Below are 19937 nucleotides of genomic sequence, written 5' to 3' on the forward strand. Positions count from 1 at the left end.
GACCATTCGAAAAAAATTGAGATGGGAGGTGATGAATGTATGGATAAGGTTATCAGCTGCGTTAGATGTGAGAAATGGCTGGAGGTGGATGATGAGGAGTAGGTGGATGAACACAGCGCTATTCTTTTTTTGAATAATATCATGGGATCTTTAATGTCCAACCGTCTCCTACTATAGCATTGGAATAGATGGAGTTCAAAATCCCGTTTTGAAGCTTGAACCGACACCTTTTAGCAACTGCTTTTAGCACTCGCTTTGCAAGTGAGAGACCTGAGTTCAATTCCAGGCAGGGCAAAACCTTGGGCAAGTTTCCTTACTCCACACGCCTAATAATAATCCCTCCAAAACCAAAACCAATAAAAAATTGGTCATTTTCAATCTACGACTGTTTGTGGGACATTGCTGTGCGCAATTGGCTGCCGCGTTCGCCCACAAATGTACAGTCAATTCACTTTACAGTGTGTTCTGTGAAGCGCTTTGGGACGTCCTCCCGATGTGAAAAGCGCTATATCAAATGCAAGGATTATTATTATTATAACTGAGTCAAGTTGATACTCAAGGTCAAAAGCATGTTAGTCTTACATAATTATTATAACTGATTCCTTGAATTACCATTTCATAATGAAGGTATCATCAGAGCTTACTGGTATGTACAATGACTCTCCAATTATCAAAAGGAAAACAATTGATAATAGTTGACCTGTTCAGACATACACACTAACGTATGAGCAAGAGGCTATTCAACCCATTGTAGCTATGAAGATGCTTGCAGCAAATTATATTTGGGATGTCTTGGGACGTCCTCCCGGACGTGGAAGTCGCTATACAAATGTAATTTTGTATTGTATCTAATGCTCAGGAGTCTTCATAAGGGTCCAACCCCCCCAAAAAAGAAACACTTTGTGCCTTTGGTCTCTTTCAGCGTAAAGCAAAAGGTAATTCTTAAGAGTTTTAAATGTTCTGCTTGCCAGAGGTCAAAGTTGCAGCTTGATCAGCGAATGCAGGAGTAAGAGATTCTATGTCACTCCGAGAACGGTACATTGGAAGGAGGAAAAATAAAGGAAACAATTTGAAGCAACCAAAGAACTGAGGTATGAAAATTAAAGTTACATTTTCTCATACTATAACTGTATTGTGCACCAAGCAGGGCTATGGGGTAGAGAAGGGGAGGGACTCTGGACAAAGAGCCAGCACACGAATGATGGGCCAAATGGCCTCCTTCTGTGCTGTAAGATTCTACCATAAGGCACTATATCAAATTATCAAGGATTACTATTATTCTATGTTATATAAATACGTTTGGTATTTTGTTCTATCTCTGTGGTAATATGTGCTGCATTGATAAAATAAAGCAAGTAAGCGGGATGGTTAGCAATGATAGAATTGTGAACTGCTTGGACAGATACTCAGAAAGGTCTCTGAACAAATTCCGGTTTCAGGATTACAAAGTTACAAATACAGGAAATGCTGCTTGGCCATTACAAGAGGTAATTACACAGAAACATTGAAACAACGTATTCCAGCAGGGCCAGCTGTGGCCTTTCACAATCCACGGTAATTCTTCTTTGGCTAAACCAGCATATTTATTAACATCTGGGGATTTTTTATTCAAGCTGGCTGTATTCATGAGATTGCTCTCAAAGTAATTTGGTTACAGTTCACCAAGAGGAATACATATATACAAATGCACTTAGGCTTTTATTTAATAACAGTGGATTTATTTCGGTTTTTTGAGTCAGTATTCCACAACTCGATAGCTTACATTTTAGAAATTCAGTTGCCATGGTGTTTCTTTGATTTGGATCAGTTTTGCTCGGAGAAAAGGTTTGCTATTGATAGCTCACCCAGCAAAATAGAAATCTGCTGTCTATGTAAAAGGTCAAACCCACAAAACTTTATTACTAGTTGTCAGAGTCAATTACCCTGTCAGAATAGTATGTGGATCAAATAGGTTTGAAATGTTGGATAGGAGAATACTGTACAAAGAGAGGCTTTTTGGATAGAAATAAGGAACAATTGCCTTGGTGTATGTTTTACTATAGACTACTAGATTGTGGTAATGAAATTGATGTGGAAGTCCTTAAGCAATACAGGGTGACTAATTATACTAAGTTAGACTGGGAAAATACAATAGAGTGTGGGCAGAATGGGGAGGGTCTTTTAGAGTTCATTGAGGATTGTTTCTTGAACAATATGTCAAGATGTCCATAAAAAAAGGAAGTGCGTGATTTGGCATTGGGCAACTGAGTCAGGACAGATGAGAGACTTGAATGTACAAGAAAATTTAGAAAAAGAGTGACCAAAATATATCTATTGTAACTGTTCTTTAACCCCCATATCCACGCTCTGATCTGTTCAGCTTTCCCCCCATCTCTGCAACGTGCCTAGAAACTAGAGATGCCGAGCCGTTCTGTAGTGGTATATCTTCTAGACTTGATGGGGTGTTGGAACCAGATATGCTGGGATATAACCCGCGATGCTGTTCCCCTTGGTAAAATCACCAATGTAAATTAACCACAGGTTAAATTTGATCGTTCTTGGATGACAAATGTTTAGAGGGTATTTAGAGATTTTGAAATTAATTACTGGTTACATTTAGAGATTTTTTCAGGATGGTATTCAGCATCGCCAACATACTGGTACAAATTTGATTGGTATCGTCCTCCTTTTAAGTGGTTAACCCGAGATTTTACAAAATGTGGAATTCTCTGACGCCCATAGATATTGAAGCAAAGTCAACCAATTCATTTATGCAAAATAGAATTAGACGGATGCTTGAAAAAGAATTTAAAGAATTTGAGGAGTGAGCAAGAAAGTGTGACATCCCTCTGACGTGAAAGGCATTATACAAATGTAATTTTGTGTTGCGGAATATAGTATGTGGAGAAAAACATCAACTCAGATATGATTTCTTGTTTCTGTGCTATAATATTCTATGATTCTAAGAGATTATTCATCATCGGGTTTGAGGAGGAATGTGGTACATCTTTGCTGTGGTACTTCACTCCGGTACTAAATGAACACTTTTGAAATTCAGAAGGGTTCTGAACAAATAAAAGTGTATTGGCCATCGGAGTCTAGATTGAAAAAATCAGCAATGTAGATGCAGATCATGAAAACAGTTTATACTGGCATATTTACAATACCTATTTGGTGCAGAGTCTCGGCTGTACTTATCAGATTGACAGAATCATCTGAAATTTATATCTTGCATAAGTTAAATAAATAATATTCAATATGAGAAGCCTAATAACTTGAGTAAAATTAAATCATAATCTATGCAAGATGACATGTTTTAATATTCAAAAATCTCATATTGTTATTTATACAAGAAGATTCTAAATGTTGTCCAGATAAAGTTCTTTCTTAAGGAAGATGCAATGATCCAAATGACATGCCTCCAGAGAGTCTACTTGCTAGTTTAAAATAATCTACTGTGTTAACATTTCTAGGTATAATTTTTCATCTATGATAATGTCTACATTTGTAAGCAGTTTAATAAAATCACAACAAATCAGACAGCAATAGGCTCTGAGAAAGGTTATGTAGCTTTCATTTGCAAAGCAATTTTTAAACTGTTTGTTCTTTCAGAGAAAATCCACTAATATAGGAGAAAATCCACTAATGTAGGAGAAAATCGCATCTGTAAGACTTAGCCTGATGCATCTGCATTTAGAAAACCTCAACCCACAAAGCACTGCTTTACAAAAAAGTCTGAACCCAGGCTTTAAATATTTGATGAAAAATATAATTTTTGCAATCCAAAATCCCAGATATCAAATGTGATTTGGAAAGGAAAATCTCTTTGTGAAAACAAGACTATAAACACTTCCCTTTTTTCCCTTGTTCCAATTCCTCCTGTGGATTCTTGAATTTCCCCATCTGTCTTGTAAATACATATATAAAATCACTCTACAGAGATTATGGGGGGGGGGGGGGAGAAAACAGAAAGATACAAGGGATCTCCTTAAAGCTAAGCTGACTCCAAGATGACATACTAATCATCAGAATGTTATAACCAAGCCAATCCTATGTACTATAGTTTCTGTAGTGTGGTTCCTCAGATAGGCCTGGTACCAGTACTTCAAACAGTTTCACAATGATGGATCACATTGGGCAATGGAGATTGGAAGGAGGAAGGTTACCCATAGCCATGGTAAAGAGGTGAAAATTAAATTCAGTTAGCGATGGAGCGAGGCAGAGACAGGGACTTCAACAACAACAACGTGCACTTATATAGCACCCTCCATGCAGGGTAGCATTTCAGAGCACTTAACAGTGGTGGAGCCTGACTCCAAGCTGGGGGGAAGGGGGGAGGTGCGAGTAAGCACGGTCGAAGAGGGAAGTTTTCAGGTGGGACTTAAAGAAGGTAGAGAGGGGGCAAGGCAAAGGGATTGAGGGAGAGTTTTCCAGAGTTTTGGGGCATAGTAGCTGAAAGCAGGGCCTTTGATGGTGGGGCAGAGGGTGCGAAGGACAAGCAGGAAACTGGTGCCAATCGAGCGGAGGCGCTGGGTGATGGATTGGAGAATGAGGAGGTCGGAGAAGTAGGGAGGTGCCAGGGAGTAGATTTGAACACGAGTGTGAGGATCTTGAAGTCGATCTGTTCGGTGATGGGGAGCCAGTGGAGCTTGGCCAGAACTGATGAGATGTGGGTACGGAGTTTCGTCCGGGTCAGTATGTGGGCGGCAGAGTTTTGAATGAGTTAATCTTTTGAATAGTGGAGCTGGGGAAACCGGTGAAGAGTGCGTTGGAGTGAGTTCAGAGATCCAAAGGTAAGTGAAAAAGATATGTGAAGTGAGCAGGTAATTGGAATAATTAGCTCCAGACAAGGCGTGAACACCAATGTATGTTTAATGGATAAAATGGCCCCCTACTGTGCTCTAGAATTCACACAAATTATGTTGTATTCATAATAAGACTTTAATTCTTTTAACTAAAGTCAAATCAGCCAACGCAATAGAGAACACCACAAGATGTAGACTGCATCCTTTATTTTCCTTTATGGTAATGGGGTGACAAAGCCTGATTCATTTCATGATCCTTCACTATGTTGACACCTAGCCAATCTTAAAGATGTGGCACATCAACTGTTTGAATACTACAAGGGTTGTGCCACAACTCGATTAAAATTGGACGAGGCACAGAGGAACACCGGAAGCCATCCATAAAAGAAGGAGCAGGATTGGAGCCTGGTCACTCGCACTAGGTGCACACTGGGAGCGCTTCAAAATCTCCCGCCTGAAGCAATGGCCAGAATCACTGTGTATCGTCACTTTACAAATTTCCAGGCTAAATATTTTTTTCCCCATGATCTCCCTCCTTTCCATTCCAGTTCCCCTCACCACTTTTTTCCACACAAGCCATCTCTAATTTATTTTGGACTCTTATCTAACTTAGTAAATGAAGCTCTGCAATCCAACCTCAGCTTATCCCCAGCACTCCACACCCCTCTCTCCGCTTTACCACCGGCTGCTGTGCTTTCAGCCACTAGACCCAAAAATTGTGGAATTCTCTGCCTCAAACTCTTTGTCTTGCCCCCTCTTCAGATCACATCTGAAGACTTTCCTCTTCAATCGTGCCTATTGTTTCCCCTCCCCTCCCTTGCTCAGCGTTAAGCTCCGCCACTGTTAATCGCTCTGAGACGCTACCCTGCATGAAGGGCACTGAATAAATTCAAGTTGTTGTAAAACGAAGCTTATAAAACCACAAGATAAAACGATCTGGCTGAAAGATTAACCGATAGACAAAGCAAAAAGGCTGACATTGAAAATAACACGACTAAATATAAATCAGATGAGAGCACTCAGGGGGATTGCACAGCATGCAATCATTCCAATATTAGAAATTAATTCATATCATAGGTCTGGCTAAAACATGAATAGTTTAATAATCCCCATTTTAAAATGTCTGTATTGTACAAGTATGTTTCATTAGATTTAGCAATACCCACTTAAGTTGAACAAATTCTTATCCAAATAGGAATATTTCAATTGCTTTTCAGAGTAAAAAACTTTAAAATCTTGAAGCAAAAGGCTGTTTCAAAAAAAAGAAATGATTGAAGTTTCCAAAAGTGGAAAAGTAATCATTTTTTCAGCATAAATCTTTCCACTATTACTGCAATCTGCCTCGCTCAACCATCAAAATAGGACTTGTTCAGTGATTTAAGATGCTCCTCAAAATGTACCATATATTAAGAAGTCTTAAGTCTTCAAAACTAGAGGCTGAACCTTTGCACCTTGACACTTCAAAAGAAAATTCAATACCCTGCTTGAAGGGTGCATTATACAGACAAGTAGTTGTAGTAGTCTTGTTGTAGTAGATGGATGTTCAAAACGCAAATGCTGTACAGTAGAAACCTGCCATATGGGGAAGTCAATAATTTGGACATCCCACCATTCAGAGGCACTTTTCTATCTGTTTGCTTTTCTGCTAAATAAAGTATCTTCTAAGTACAGTATCATAGCTCACCAAAAAAGTTAGTCTGTTCTTAGTTGGATACCACTTTCCAATTATTGAACAAAAAATTCTTAAACATCTGTTCATGATTTCCTAATTATGTCACAGAATGTATTGAGTGCCAAATAAAGTGCTAATTCAGCAAACTGTCAGGACATCAGCACCATTTAACTCAGTGAACATTGTGCCAGAATTGATCAAGAAAAACACTTTACTGTTGATAAAGTGTATTGCTTGAATAATGTAATTATCACTTGGAGCAAACACTGTAAATACCTGCCCAGCATCATGATGAATTCAGTTAAAAGAAAAAGTATTTTGCTTATTATTTTTGGTTCAACTTGGTGATGTGACGTGACCCCATTATAGCTGTGTTCATGTAAGGGAAATTTAAATATGCGTGGTTGTTTATAGCTGTAAAAAAGACTGGTTTAACTATTTCAACAGATACTAATTATCATAATCCTAAACAATAATCATTAAATTTGATATAGTATCTAAACACTGAAAGTCTTAAAGGAGGTTACTAAGCACTGAGGTCAACTGTACATTTGTGAAAAAATACAGCAGCCCAATTGCTCACAGCAATGTCTTACAAACAACAATGAAGCCAGAGACCAACTATGCTTAAGCATATCCAAGCTAAACTGAGATTTCCATGCATCCCACCTACACATGGAAATTCTAGAGATAGATTGTTGAAAAGAAATGCTCACTCTGTCCCTGGAGGGACACATCCTGCTTCCCTAATTCCGGAAAGTATTAGGCGCAGGTTGGCAGCAGCCAAGGCATGGGGACCCCAGAGTATGCATTGGTGTATTGCTGGAGTCTAACCAGTTAAAACCACATAGCTTGCCATTAATATTGCTACCTGACAAGGACTACCCTACCCAATAGGGCTTTGGATTGCACGATTAACGGGAGTTGAGTGGGATGACTCCCTGCCCCCCAGTGACTGGTCTGTCTGAATACTGCAAACCCCCCCAGATCAGGAACTGGACTAACGAGACCGCCAGAGACGGCTCAATTCTGACATTCTGTTGGCGAGTATGTCATCTTGTAGCTAGCTCAGCTCCAAGGAGACCCCGCTTTATTTATCTGGATGATCATTGGCCAAGACACTGGAGAAAAAACTGTGTCATGGGAGCTTTAGTGTCTAACGAGCAAAAGGGAACTCAAGTTAATGTCACATCTGAAGGGCATTTACCTCTGTCGGGAGAGTATTCCAAGTTAAAGGAAGCATAATTATGTTCCTGGATTCAAAACTGATAAGTGATTAAAATTTCAAATTTAAGATCGAGGACATCTCATAAAAAGGGTTTCTAATGAATCTGATTCACTGAGCGTCTTTTCCTCCCCTTTATCTACACACAAATAATAAACAGGTATAATCAACCTATAAATATAAATCAGCAATTCCTTCTACAGTCTAAAGACTTAAAACACAATCTTAAAACACCTTGTATTATCTGATCTTATCCCTTATCTTTTTGAATCTTGGTAGAACCTGCAGCATGCATTCATTTCTCAACAACAAATGTAAAATTTCACAGAAGAAAAATATGTTATTTCCTCTCCCCTCCGCTGGTTAATCTACTGAAATTCCAGGGTACTTGTCCAAAATTGCAATATACATTGCATTTTATCACTTACATCAGAATCTTGCATCAATTTTTGATTATTAAGTTTATATTATTTAACAACAGAACCATTAATGCTATAGATTATTTGGAGCCATTTAGTCACCTAGAGAGTGGAGTGCACAACATCTTCTTTGAAGGGACTATTAAAATATTGATCAATAATGTTCTATACCTTGGGACGTCTCCCAACATAAAAGATGCTATACAAATGTAATCTTCTTCTTGTTGTACAAAGTAGGTTTTGATCTGTCCCATTAGCATTTCCATCTTCACTATTCCTTTCTGGTTTTATTTCTGGCTGAAAATGTAGTTGAATACTCTTAATCTGACATACATGCATTCGTCACCTCAAGGCTCAACTACGGAAACTCCCTCCTTGTCGGCCGCCCCAACTCTACAACTCTTCCCTCCATAAGCTGCAGATCATCCAGAACTCTGCAGCTCATGTCCTCTCTTGCACCAAGCTCTGTGACCCCATCACCCCACCCTTGCCTGGTTCCACTGGTCCCATCCCTCAGAGGATAGAATTCAAAATCCTCATCCTCACTTTCAAGGCCCTCCACGGCCTTGCCCCCTACATCTCTGACCTGCTGACCCCTTAATAACCTGTCCACTCTCTCTGCTTAGCAGGCTCCAGCCTGCTCCAGGTCTCCCGCCCTACCCGCCCTACCATTGGCGACCAGGCAGTCAGCCTCTCTGCCCCCATTCTTTGGAACTCCATCCCATAATCCCTTCACCGTTCCCTCTCTTGCCTCCTTCAAGTCACGACTTAAGGCCCTCCTTTTTGACCGTGCCTTCGGCCGCCCTCCTACCCCCTCTGCCCTCCCAGAGTGTGTGTTGGGGTAATGCTGGAGTTTAACCAGCTAATACTGCATAACTTGCCATTGAAGGCAATGTCTGCCAAGCTTCCAACCACTTGTCCAGCTAGGACCACCCTAGTTGTTAGGCTTTTGGCTTGCAACAGCAAACTGAACTTATATAGCGCATTTCATGTCTGAGTGAAGTCAAAGGTGCTGGATAGTCGAGGGTTTGCACCCGAGCTGGGGGTTGGATTTGTGGATGCCAATGGGACCAGGGCTGGGTGAGCGGGGGGGGTAAAGATGACCAAAGGCTTACAAAGGCTTAAAAGAGACAAGGGAAGGGGAGAGATGAGGAGATTCCAGGATGGAGTTCCAGAGAGTGGGAATAGATAGGCTGAAAGTGCAACCTTTGATGGTGGGGCGGGCAGGTAAGGGGATGTGAAGCAGGCTAATGCCTGCCGAGCAAAAGGAGAGGAGAGCTTGTAGGGTTTAAGAAGGTCGCAGAGGTAGGATGGGTCAAGATAGTGGAGGGATTTAAAACTGAGGATGAGGATCTTGAACTCAATCCTCTGGTGGAATGGGTAACTAGTGGAGCGAGGCAAGCACTGGGGCAATAGGTTTGCAGGACCTAGTGTGAGAGAGGCCAGGCTGCAGGCTGGCTAGCCCGCCAACAGCAGTCCCCTTGAGGACTGCAGACAGGCCTGATTGACTTGATTCCAACATTCCATTGACAAGAATGTCACGTTGGAGCCAGTTCAGCTCCGAGGAGACCTGCTTACCTTCATCCTCTCGTAGGAGGATATCAATGACAAGACTACCATTTGATATATTCTTATCGTAGTAAAACATCTCCAAGTCCTTCATAGAGTTTACTGCAAAGCGTAATAAGTGTATTCATAAGCGAATGCCACAGCCAATTTGTGAACAACAGAGTAATTAAGTGATTGATCAATTTTTTCTGTGAGATTGTTGACCAGGACACCAGGATAGGCTACCTTCTCATTTTAAATATGCAGTGCAATCTTTAAAATCTACTTGAACAGGCAAGTGGGACCTCGTTTTAAGTCTCATCCAAAGGATGACACCTCAGACAATGCAGTGCGCACCCAAGCAACAACAACAAATTACATTTTTATAGCTCCTTTCACGTCTGGAGAACATCCCAACGTGCTGAAATGAAGCGTCATTGTAGAATTATTGATTGCATAAAGGATGCTTCCTGTCTTCAATATGAGTCTATCATAAATCATTCTTTTTATTCTGGATGTAGCCTGACCAAATCACTGTACAGCTTGAAGATACAAATTTGAGCATACAAATACAATTGATTTGACAATATAGCCCAGCATCCGGGTTGCTTTGTTTATTGCTACCTTGTGCTGTTTTGACATGGTGAATGATGAGTCAACTAACACCCCTAGGACTACCAGGTTTCCTCTTCGTAAGTACAACCTAACACGGGCTACACGTGTCTCCTAATATTTTACATTTATTTACACTCACAGTCCAGTTTGACATTCCAGTGCAATACTGGGGGAAAGTTATATTGCTGAATTGCTTTCTTTCAATGAGATATTAAATCGAGATCCTGTCTATTCAAGTGGTTGCTGAAAAACACAGATACTCTTTGAAAAAAGAAAGGGAGATAGTTTCTCCCCGTATCCTGGCTAACAATTAATTGATCATTCACCACATTAAGCGTAGTCTCCTTGGAGCTCAACCTGCTCCAAGGTGACATGCTTTGCAACCAAATATCGGAATTGAGCCAACCCTCTGTGGCAGTCTCAGTAGACCGATTCCTGAGCCAGGTGAGTTCGCAGTATTTTAGGGCACTTCTGATGACAGCACAGCCAGCCTGGACCTGAAAGGAAGACCAATCAATGGGGGCAGGGAGTCATCTCACTCAGCTCCTGTTTACCCTGAAACCCAAAGCCCTAATGGGTAGGGTGGTCCTAACTTAACAAGCAGTAGGAAAGCTTGCCAGACAGCAATATCAACGGAAAGCTGTGCGGTTTTAGACAATTTTATTTGGGGGATTGTTGGTCAGGACAACAACAGGATGTCTTGGAAGTGGGATCTTGAATCAATTAATTTCATGATTGAATTTAAATTGAGTTATATGGAATAACTGCAGTTTTGCAATCATAGAAATATTAACAAAGTACCCCGAACTTGCATGAAAGAAGGAATACTTTCATACATTTCATTGAAAAAACACATGATCAAAGTCTAACCTTAAAAATGACATACGAAACAAGTAATTTATTTTCAAATTTTAAAACAACTTTCTGACTTTATTTTAAAATTTAAATTTAAAACATTAACAGATGAGGTAGGAGTTGCAGGTGGAAATTCAGCTTTTATAACAAAAAAGTTTGTATTTTGTATAAAATTGTAAAAATTGAAACCCGTGCAGGGAGGAAGACAGGGAGAATTTAAGAGTGTTGACTCAAAGCACGGTCAAAGAGATACAAGTTTTAAGAGGGTTTAAAGGCAAGGAGTGAGTTCCAAAGAGCAAGGAGAAGGCAGCTGAAGGCTGGTCACTTATGCAGGGAATAAGGCAGTTGAAAAACTAGTCCCAAACTATAGATAAAAGAAATCGCAGCACTGGCTGATATCTATGAACAAGATCAAAGGATATCTTGAGCCATCTCGATAGATTCAGGGCTCAGGGTCTACCTAATGTTTCTCAAGCTTGTTGGCAAAGTTAAATTGTTGTTTGAGTGCCATAATTCTTCCTTTAATGGCCTAGGAATTCTTGTAGTAGATCTTCAACAGTGACCATCTATTTGGAGCAAATTAGTCAGGATATCACTAGTCTCTATTGACTGCAATGGCAGATCGAATTCAAGATCCTTGCTCTCACTTTCAAATCCTTCCTTGACCTCACTGTATCTTACTTCTGTGACTTTCTGTAACTCTACTGCCTTGGCTGCATCAAACACTGGATTGCTTGGCGCCCCCTCCCAATCTGCTCCACCATCAGTAGGCTAGCTTCCAGCTGTTCTCTCGGTTCTTTTACAACCAACTTCAAAGTTAAGTTTAAATTCTGGATGCCAAAATGCTACATGAATAAAGTAAATCTAGAACCAAGTGCAAAATTCTCCTTATGCATTCCTTACGTTAAAAAAGTTACAGGTTTTGCATACAGTAATCTCAAAAAGAAACCAAAGAAAAAAATCTTGGTAACTCATACATCACCTAGATACCAAATTATTTTACTGGATTTTTATATTCATGAAATTAAATTGAATTTAAAAAGTGAAAAATGAATTCCTCCTGCACTGTATTTCCAGACAAGTAGACACAATTTGCAAATATTCATTAGTTTTCTTCAGAAAACAACTACTAAATATACAATCTCAAAATCCATCTTCATCCATCAATTTTAGGACTTATTTTCTCTAAGATACACATTATGATCCCATAATGTTCTTTGAAAATTGGTTCTGTTCATTAATTATTATAATAAAATTAAGTGCATGCTGCAGATCTTGTTAACTCGATACAAGTTTTATGACATTTTGACACAGAATGCTTAAAACAAAAATAAACATCATCTAACATCAATGCCTGGGTGAATAACCTGGACAGAATAATCAATAACGGAGGGATTAAGGAGTAATAATTCTGAGGCTGGCTTCAACCACCGTCTTCTTATTTTAATGAAAAGTCCTTCAACCGCTCTTTATTCATCCTGTGCATCACTGCATACAGAGAAAAGCCAAATGATTACTTACTGCAATGAATTCTGTTGGTATAATTAATTCTAAATCACAGTCATACCATTAATGAAAAACATAAAATTCAGGATTCGTCCACACGGCCTGTTTGTACAAGAGATTGTGTTCAATTTGCTCTAAAATTAAAAACCATTTTACAGGACTGAATAACTAGTTATTTTACAGTGAAATACTATAGAGCATTTTCTGTAGGTTGAAGGCTGGAAAAATATATTAAGCAATAAAACTTCTCGTCAGTGAATGTTTAACCTTAGTATAAAATTACTGAACTCACGGTCATGACAGCTTTCCAGCAAATGAAAGAACAAATGTTCTTTCTGGCAGCTAAGCAGGTTACAGTGGCTTTGGGCTGAAACTACAAAGGAACATTACAGTGGTAATTAAAGTGCTAACTGACAGGCCAACATCATGCAAATTGTTGGAATATAGCAGCAGCAACATGAACGTATTGTTGTTGCCAAATAAAATTCAAGCACAGAAGTATTTTAAGAGTTTGCTTTTCTCATCCAGGTAAGGAATTCACAATACAATTTACATTTATATAGTGCCTTTCACATTGGCAGAATATCCCAAAGCACTAAAGAATAAAACTGCTTTCAATAACAACTTGCATTTATAATAATGCCCTTCAAGCAGGGTAGCGTCTCGAAGTGCTTAAGGACCAGTGTCCATCCTTGATACTCATCTCTGACACTCACTTCCCAAGCATTTCAAGACAGATTTACATAGTTTAGATGCAGAAACTCCCCTATATGACTCCAAAATGTACTTTACACTTTGTGCTGTACATAAACTCATAAGAAACTTGTCAGTTAGAATCCTCACAAAACAATTCTTCCAATTCCCCTTATGTGACATGACATGACCCATTTGGAACTAGTGATGCTTGAGAGCTTGAACAAATAATACACAGTAAGTTGAAAATTACAACGGTCTAGCACCCTTCTTTGAGGCAAACATCACAAGATTCCTCAGGCCTTCTCACAAACAGACCCAAAAAGAATACAGCAACCGAAGACGTTACTATTGAGATGTCTCAACAAACAGAGTTCAGACATCCCAAAAGTAACAATCAAACTGCACTTCCACTTAAGGGAAGTCAGCCCACTGCACACCTCTACTCACCAATTTACTTGGCACAACAGAGGAGAATGCAGGAACAGCCGACTGTACTAACCACAGATATTTCACAATTTGCACCCATTTTCCTCCTTTGGTACTTTCAGATAAGGATAATGTATGTTAACCCGGCTCAGTGGTAGCACTCTTGCCTCTGAGTCAGAAGGTTGGGGTTCAAGCACCACATCAGGACATAGTCTACTCTGACACTCAAATGCAGTGCTGGGAGTGTGTTGCATTGTCAAAGGTAATAATAATAATCCTTGCATTTGATATAGAGCTTGTCACGTCTTCTAGACGTCCCAAAGCGCTTCACAGAATATACTGTAAAGTGAATTGATTGTATATTTGTGGGCGAAACGCGGCAGCCAATTGCGCACAGCAGTGTCCCACAAACAGTCATGGATTGAAAATGACCAATTTATTATTGTTTTGTTTTTTGGAGGGATTATTATTAGGCGTGTGGAGTAAGGAAACTTGCCCAAGGTTTCGCCCTGACGGGGATTGAACTCAGATCTCTCACTTGCAAAGCGAGTGCTCTAACCACTGAGCTACAGGACTGTCATTTGGATGAGACATTAAACCCGAGATCTCATCTACTTGTTCAGGTGGATGTTTCAGATCCCATGGACTTATTCAAAAGTGAGGGCAGCTTCTCCTGATCTTGGCTAACAATTCCCCTAATAAAATTTGTCATTCATTTCATTGCTATTTGTGAGACATTACTGTGCACAAGATTGGCTGTCAAGACTGGCGTTCACTCACAAATACACAGACACTCAAATTCACACTAAATCTTAAATCCTGTAAAACTCTTTCCTGATGTGAAAGATGTTATACAAAATGCAAATACTATTATTATCTTATATTGTATAACACATTCCATCTATGGCAACCATGTGGTCAAGCACTTGCAGTCCAGGTGCAGGCCGGCTAAATGCAGAGCGAAGTTCTCCTGCACTTCCCCAAAATGTAACTAATCATTAAAGACTTGGAGAAACTGAAATACCAAACGAAGCAATGAAGGCAGCATATAAAGTATCATCACTGGTATTCCATGCATACTTTTTGGATTGATACAGAATGCTGAGCTGCAACAACAGAAGCACTTATGTTCCTGGCACAAAGTTGCAGATATGATTTAAGCACCAGAAATTACAGTATTATAGTGACGCTTCAGCAAAAACCTTCTGCAGTATTGAACTTCACGTTCAAACATTCTCTCCAAAGTGATGAAACAGATTTTGGCAAAGGATAATAGACTAGTTCAATATGCATGCATGACTTCAAGTGGCACAGAAGACAGATGGGTTTTCGTTATATCCAGCTAAGAATGACTAAAATATTCCTTCACTGCAAACTAGTTGTGAACTTCAAAGAACACTACATTAGCATTGTAGGAATGTATTTTCTGGGCAACCCTTATTTTTTCAGTCATCTTTACCACCTTTTTATGCTGCATAGTTTAGAATCTAGTCAAGAAGCTGGATGTTTGCAACTCAAGTGTTTGGTGCCTTTATAAGGCCGAGGTGAAGGGACAATAACAAAACAATTCTCAGTTATTGACTCACTTATTAAGACAGATTACTGGTCCATGATCCAATTCTGTATTCATATGCCAGGATCGATTTAATTACAGGTCGTCTTTCAGATGGGAAATTATCAACTAAGTTACAATGTTGTCATCAGGAAAGAGAATACCACTTTTATGTTTTAATTCTCATCCAACAATAACATGGAATGTAGGTAAACATGCATATATTTATAGGTGATTTTCACAGTTTAAGTGAAGTTAAATTGGATATTGTTTTTCTACAATATTAATATTTGCATTTGATGTTATCACCTTTCATGCTGGGAGGTTGTGAAATCACAATATTTACTGTAAAGTCCGGTGATGGTATTTTGGCTATTTTGTACTATAGCATTCGATAACAAAATTCTTATGCAGTCTAAGAAAGTGCAGTCTAAATTAAGACTGCTGTTGTAAATTAGACATATTTATATGCTGATTCAGTATTCTGCTAGTCCAATTAACACATCCTGTATTTTCTGTTCCTATAAGTGTGTATATTGCAAGATAAGTTCTTCCTATGTGTCAAATGAAGTGCAAGGCTGAGAGAAAATAAGCATAGAATTCACAAATATTTCTAACTACAGTATCACAAGAATTTCCAGCTGAAACGTATGGTGAGAACTGTGCTTTGAACAGCTGTTCAAACATGAAAAGAACTCAAATAAAATAGAAGATTTAAAATAAATCTTTATAGTAAAGTCTAGGACGACCTTCATCAACAGGAAACTTGGCTTAGAACACTCTCATTTACACAGAAATGTTCAAAACATAAGGCTGTCCAGCTTCCGGCAAAGACCAGACAGTTTCCTGCAAATAGTGCACAATGCACAAGTCCACAGGTGTCACTTCTTGCGCACATGTGCTCTATGCACAGAAAGTGAATTTAGCAGCAACTTCATGACACAAGAAGCGATGACTAGGAATCATATTTTAGAATACCTCCTTATAATGTGATAACTGAGTTTATGGACCGAAACCACAGCATGATAACAATATGAACTGTTAATTACTACGAAAGACAATTTTAACATTTTTAAGTTATATTCAGTATGAAGTTAATGGAGTTGCTCTGGGATAACGAACACTGCCCACACTCTGAAAGGGGAAGTGGAAACACAAAATGTTCATCTCTATGAGGTTTTGAAAATCATGGGCAGTGTGACATAATACCCTGGGGCTATCCAGTCGGGGAATACTGAATTCTCAGAGGTGGCGTTGTTCAGATGAAATGTTAATCTGAGGTCCCATCTATCCATTCAAGGACATTAAAGATCCCATGATGTTATTCGAAAAGAGAAAATTAATTTCTCTTAGTGCCCTAGCCAACATGATCCAGATAAAATTGGTCATTCAATTCATGGCTGTTTGTGGGAACTCCAGTATTCAAATTGGTCGCCAGCAAATACACAGATACTACACTTCAAAGAAATTCCCTGCAACATTCTTTGAGATGTTTAAGCTTGATAGGCACTATTACTATATTACACCATAATTAAGCAAGCCTGCGTGAAGGACACTAAATAGACTCCACCTGTACCCCAATGCATATTCTGGGTTCCCCATGCCTTGGCTCTTGCCAACCTGCGCCTAACTCTTTTCAGAATTAGTTAAGCAGGGTGAGTCCCTCCAGGGAAAGAGTACGAATTCCATTCTAACTCCAGTGATCAAATTGGTCGCCCTGTATGCCAACAGATACTACAAGTCAAAGAAATTGCCTGCAACATTCTTTGAGATATTTAAGCTTGATAGGTACTATTACTGTATTACACCATATTTAAGCAACCCTGTATGAAGGACACTAAATACACTCCAGCAGTTCCCTAAATTGTTGTATAATTAATGAGCGATGGGAATACTGTGGACCCGCCTGGCTCAGGAACCGGACTACCAAGTTGGTCAGTCGACATCCGATAAACTCAGGTTTGAGCCCTCATTAGGTGGATAGTACGTACAAGGAACTCAATGCTATTTTCCTCGGTGGGCAACACACCTCCGCATGTCAAAATTGTCAAATACTTTGACAATTTTAAAACATTTTTAAAATTTAGCACAAATGAAGAGTATTGCCACCGTCTTCCTGTTCGCAGCTCGGGCACATTTCCCTTCCCATTGAGCGACTGTTCCACCAATTGGACATGCGGAGTTTAAGCAGCAGCTACTTGCCTCTCTGCAGGCCAATTAAGGTGGATTCCAAGCACTGGAGGACCTTTACAGTCTGTGATGTGATAGCCACCTTGATGTTCTGCATTGGGGACCTTGCTGTCCTTGAAGATGGATGAGCATGACCAGAGTGCACTTCGCCTCATCTCAGTGTTGTTCTTCAGGACAGTATCTGAAACTACTAGTTTATGTAGCATTCATTTTTTGTAACAGGACAACACCTACCAGAAACATACTATGTATAGAATCCACACAGCCAGTTAAACAGAAGAGACTTTTCATTCCATCAGTCTATGCTAAATTTGAGTACAGTACACAAACCCAGTCTCAGCAATAAGTTTGCAGTTTCCTAACAAGATTTTTTTTAAGGGGTTTTCAGAGCTTTCACTTACTTGTAATGAGAAGATTCAAACAAGCTTGCGCACATAGAGGGAGGATAAACACTGATTTCATTATTTTTGTATCGGGGGTGTTTTATCGTTTTTTTAATCAGTTAAAACTGAAATTCGAGTCCTGTAGCTCAGTGGTTAGAGCACTCACTTTGCAAGCGAGAGACCTGAGTTCAATTCCAGGTAGAGGGCGAAACCTTGGGCAAGTTTCCTTACTCCACACGCCAAATAATAATCCCTCCAAAACAAAAAAACAATGATATATTGGTCATTTTCAATCTACGACTGTTTGTGGGACATTGCTGTGCGCAATTGGCTGCCGCGTTCGCCCACAAATATACAGTCAATTCACTTTACAGTATATTCTGTGAAGCGCTTTGAGACGTCTAGAAAACGTGAAAAGCGCTATATCAAAATCAAAGATTATATTATTATTAAATCAGAAGTCCTAAACATAATGCCCTGAATTGCAAAAGGCCTTCAATAGCGTAACACAAAAGGGACTCCTTTCACAAGATTGGTTTGGATGAAGAAAGCCCATTTGATTTATCTTTCCACAATATGAACCCTACTGTAGTCCCATTAAAGTATCAAACTTTAACTACGCTTGGTGGTAAATTATTTCAGCTGTTAATTATCCTATGTAAAGAAGTATGCCTTATCATAAACTTGCTCTTTGCATCCCTGAAAAGGTCTTTTGTGTCCCACTTACATTTTCTAATCATTAATAATTTATATACTGCTGTAAAGTCCTACCAGAAACATCATTTTTTGATTTATTATCATCTTCTACTACATACTGCTAAGTCAATCTTAAAATCAACCTACTAATTTAACATTAATTTGATGACATGTAACTTTCTTTAGAAGTTGCACACGTAGAACTTATCTATTTTTTCGGATATCCCTAGTAAATTGTTACATAGAACCCACAGCACTGAAACAGGCCATTCACAATTAGCCAGTACCAGCGATCATACTCTACACGAGCGTCCACCCATCCAATCCCTTGCCTCAAGCCTCCCTGTGCCCCTCTATTCTCTTCTCTTATGTATGTGAGTTATATCCGTTGATAGCTCGCATCCAATTGTTTAGATATTTCCTTAAGAAATGTTGGTAAATTGTGAAGCACTAGCTATTGCTGCTTCTGTTGTTGACAAATTCATACAGAATACTGTTCATCGCATTTCATTTTATGTTTCTTAGCATTTTCCCAATTGCAGATATCAGTTTAATTACTGTACTTTCAAATATGTTTCACTCCTTTTTTCAGTATTGAGGTTACATTTGCTATTCTGCAGTTCTTGGTCAGATACAGTTCCTTTATGGTTAAGATAAGAGGAAGAGAATACAGTAATGTGAAAAATAAGTCATATCCCAGAAGAGCATTTCCACACAGATGCAATCATGTCCTATATGTCATGTTCTTCTCTGTATAGGGGTTAGTTGGACTATAAAACTGATTTACAACAATTACCTCTGAAATATCAACATAATAATAAATCTTTATTAGTCCCAGGATTGCTTGCCAATCCCAAAACAGGCTTCATTGATCCAATTTTGTTGCTGCACAAAGCAATTGGGAATACAGAACAGTTCATACTATGAATTTATACACACGAGTGCCCATTATCAAGGTCCCTGGTGCCCAAAAGGTGTGAATACATAGAAGGATGTCAGAGATCCATTAATAAAATGCAGTGCAAGTCATTCAAAAATTGATTTACGGATCGGAAGACATACAGTAGTAACCAACGCAGAATCAAAAAGGAACCAAAAAAATCCAATAACCGCAACTACAACTCAGTTACATTGCTGCTGTAAATAAATGGTAGGACCGAGACAGAAATTAGAACAGTGGTTCGCAGCTCAGAACGAAACCAGTTTCGACTCAGCAATAATATCCGTTTTGACTTCGACTGACAAGAATTTGAAACCCACCCCCCAAAAAAAAAACTTATGTCCATGTGGGCGAGTCGAGTGTGCAACCCGAGCAACTGAGCAGTTGGGGGGGAAAAAATAATCACAAGAAAGATGCATAAATCTCGAAA

General features: G+C 39.2%; 1 protein-coding gene across 1 annotated transcript in view; it reads right to left on the reverse strand.

The window, feature by feature from the left end:
- lnx2a (ligand of numb-protein X 2a) overlaps nucleotides 1-19937 on the reverse strand; it is a 61733-nt gene that overhangs the window by 41413 nt on the left and 383 nt on the right. The gene's annotated exons all lie outside the window — the stretch shown is intronic.

This window comes from Callorhinchus milii, unplaced genomic scaffold (genome assembly GCF_018977255.1).
Source record: "Callorhinchus milii isolate IMCB2004 unplaced genomic scaffold, IMCB_Cmil_1.0 Scaffold4, whole genome shotgun sequence".
NCBI lineage: Eukaryota > Metazoa > Chordata > Chondrichthyes > Chimaeriformes > Callorhinchidae > Callorhinchus > Callorhinchus milii.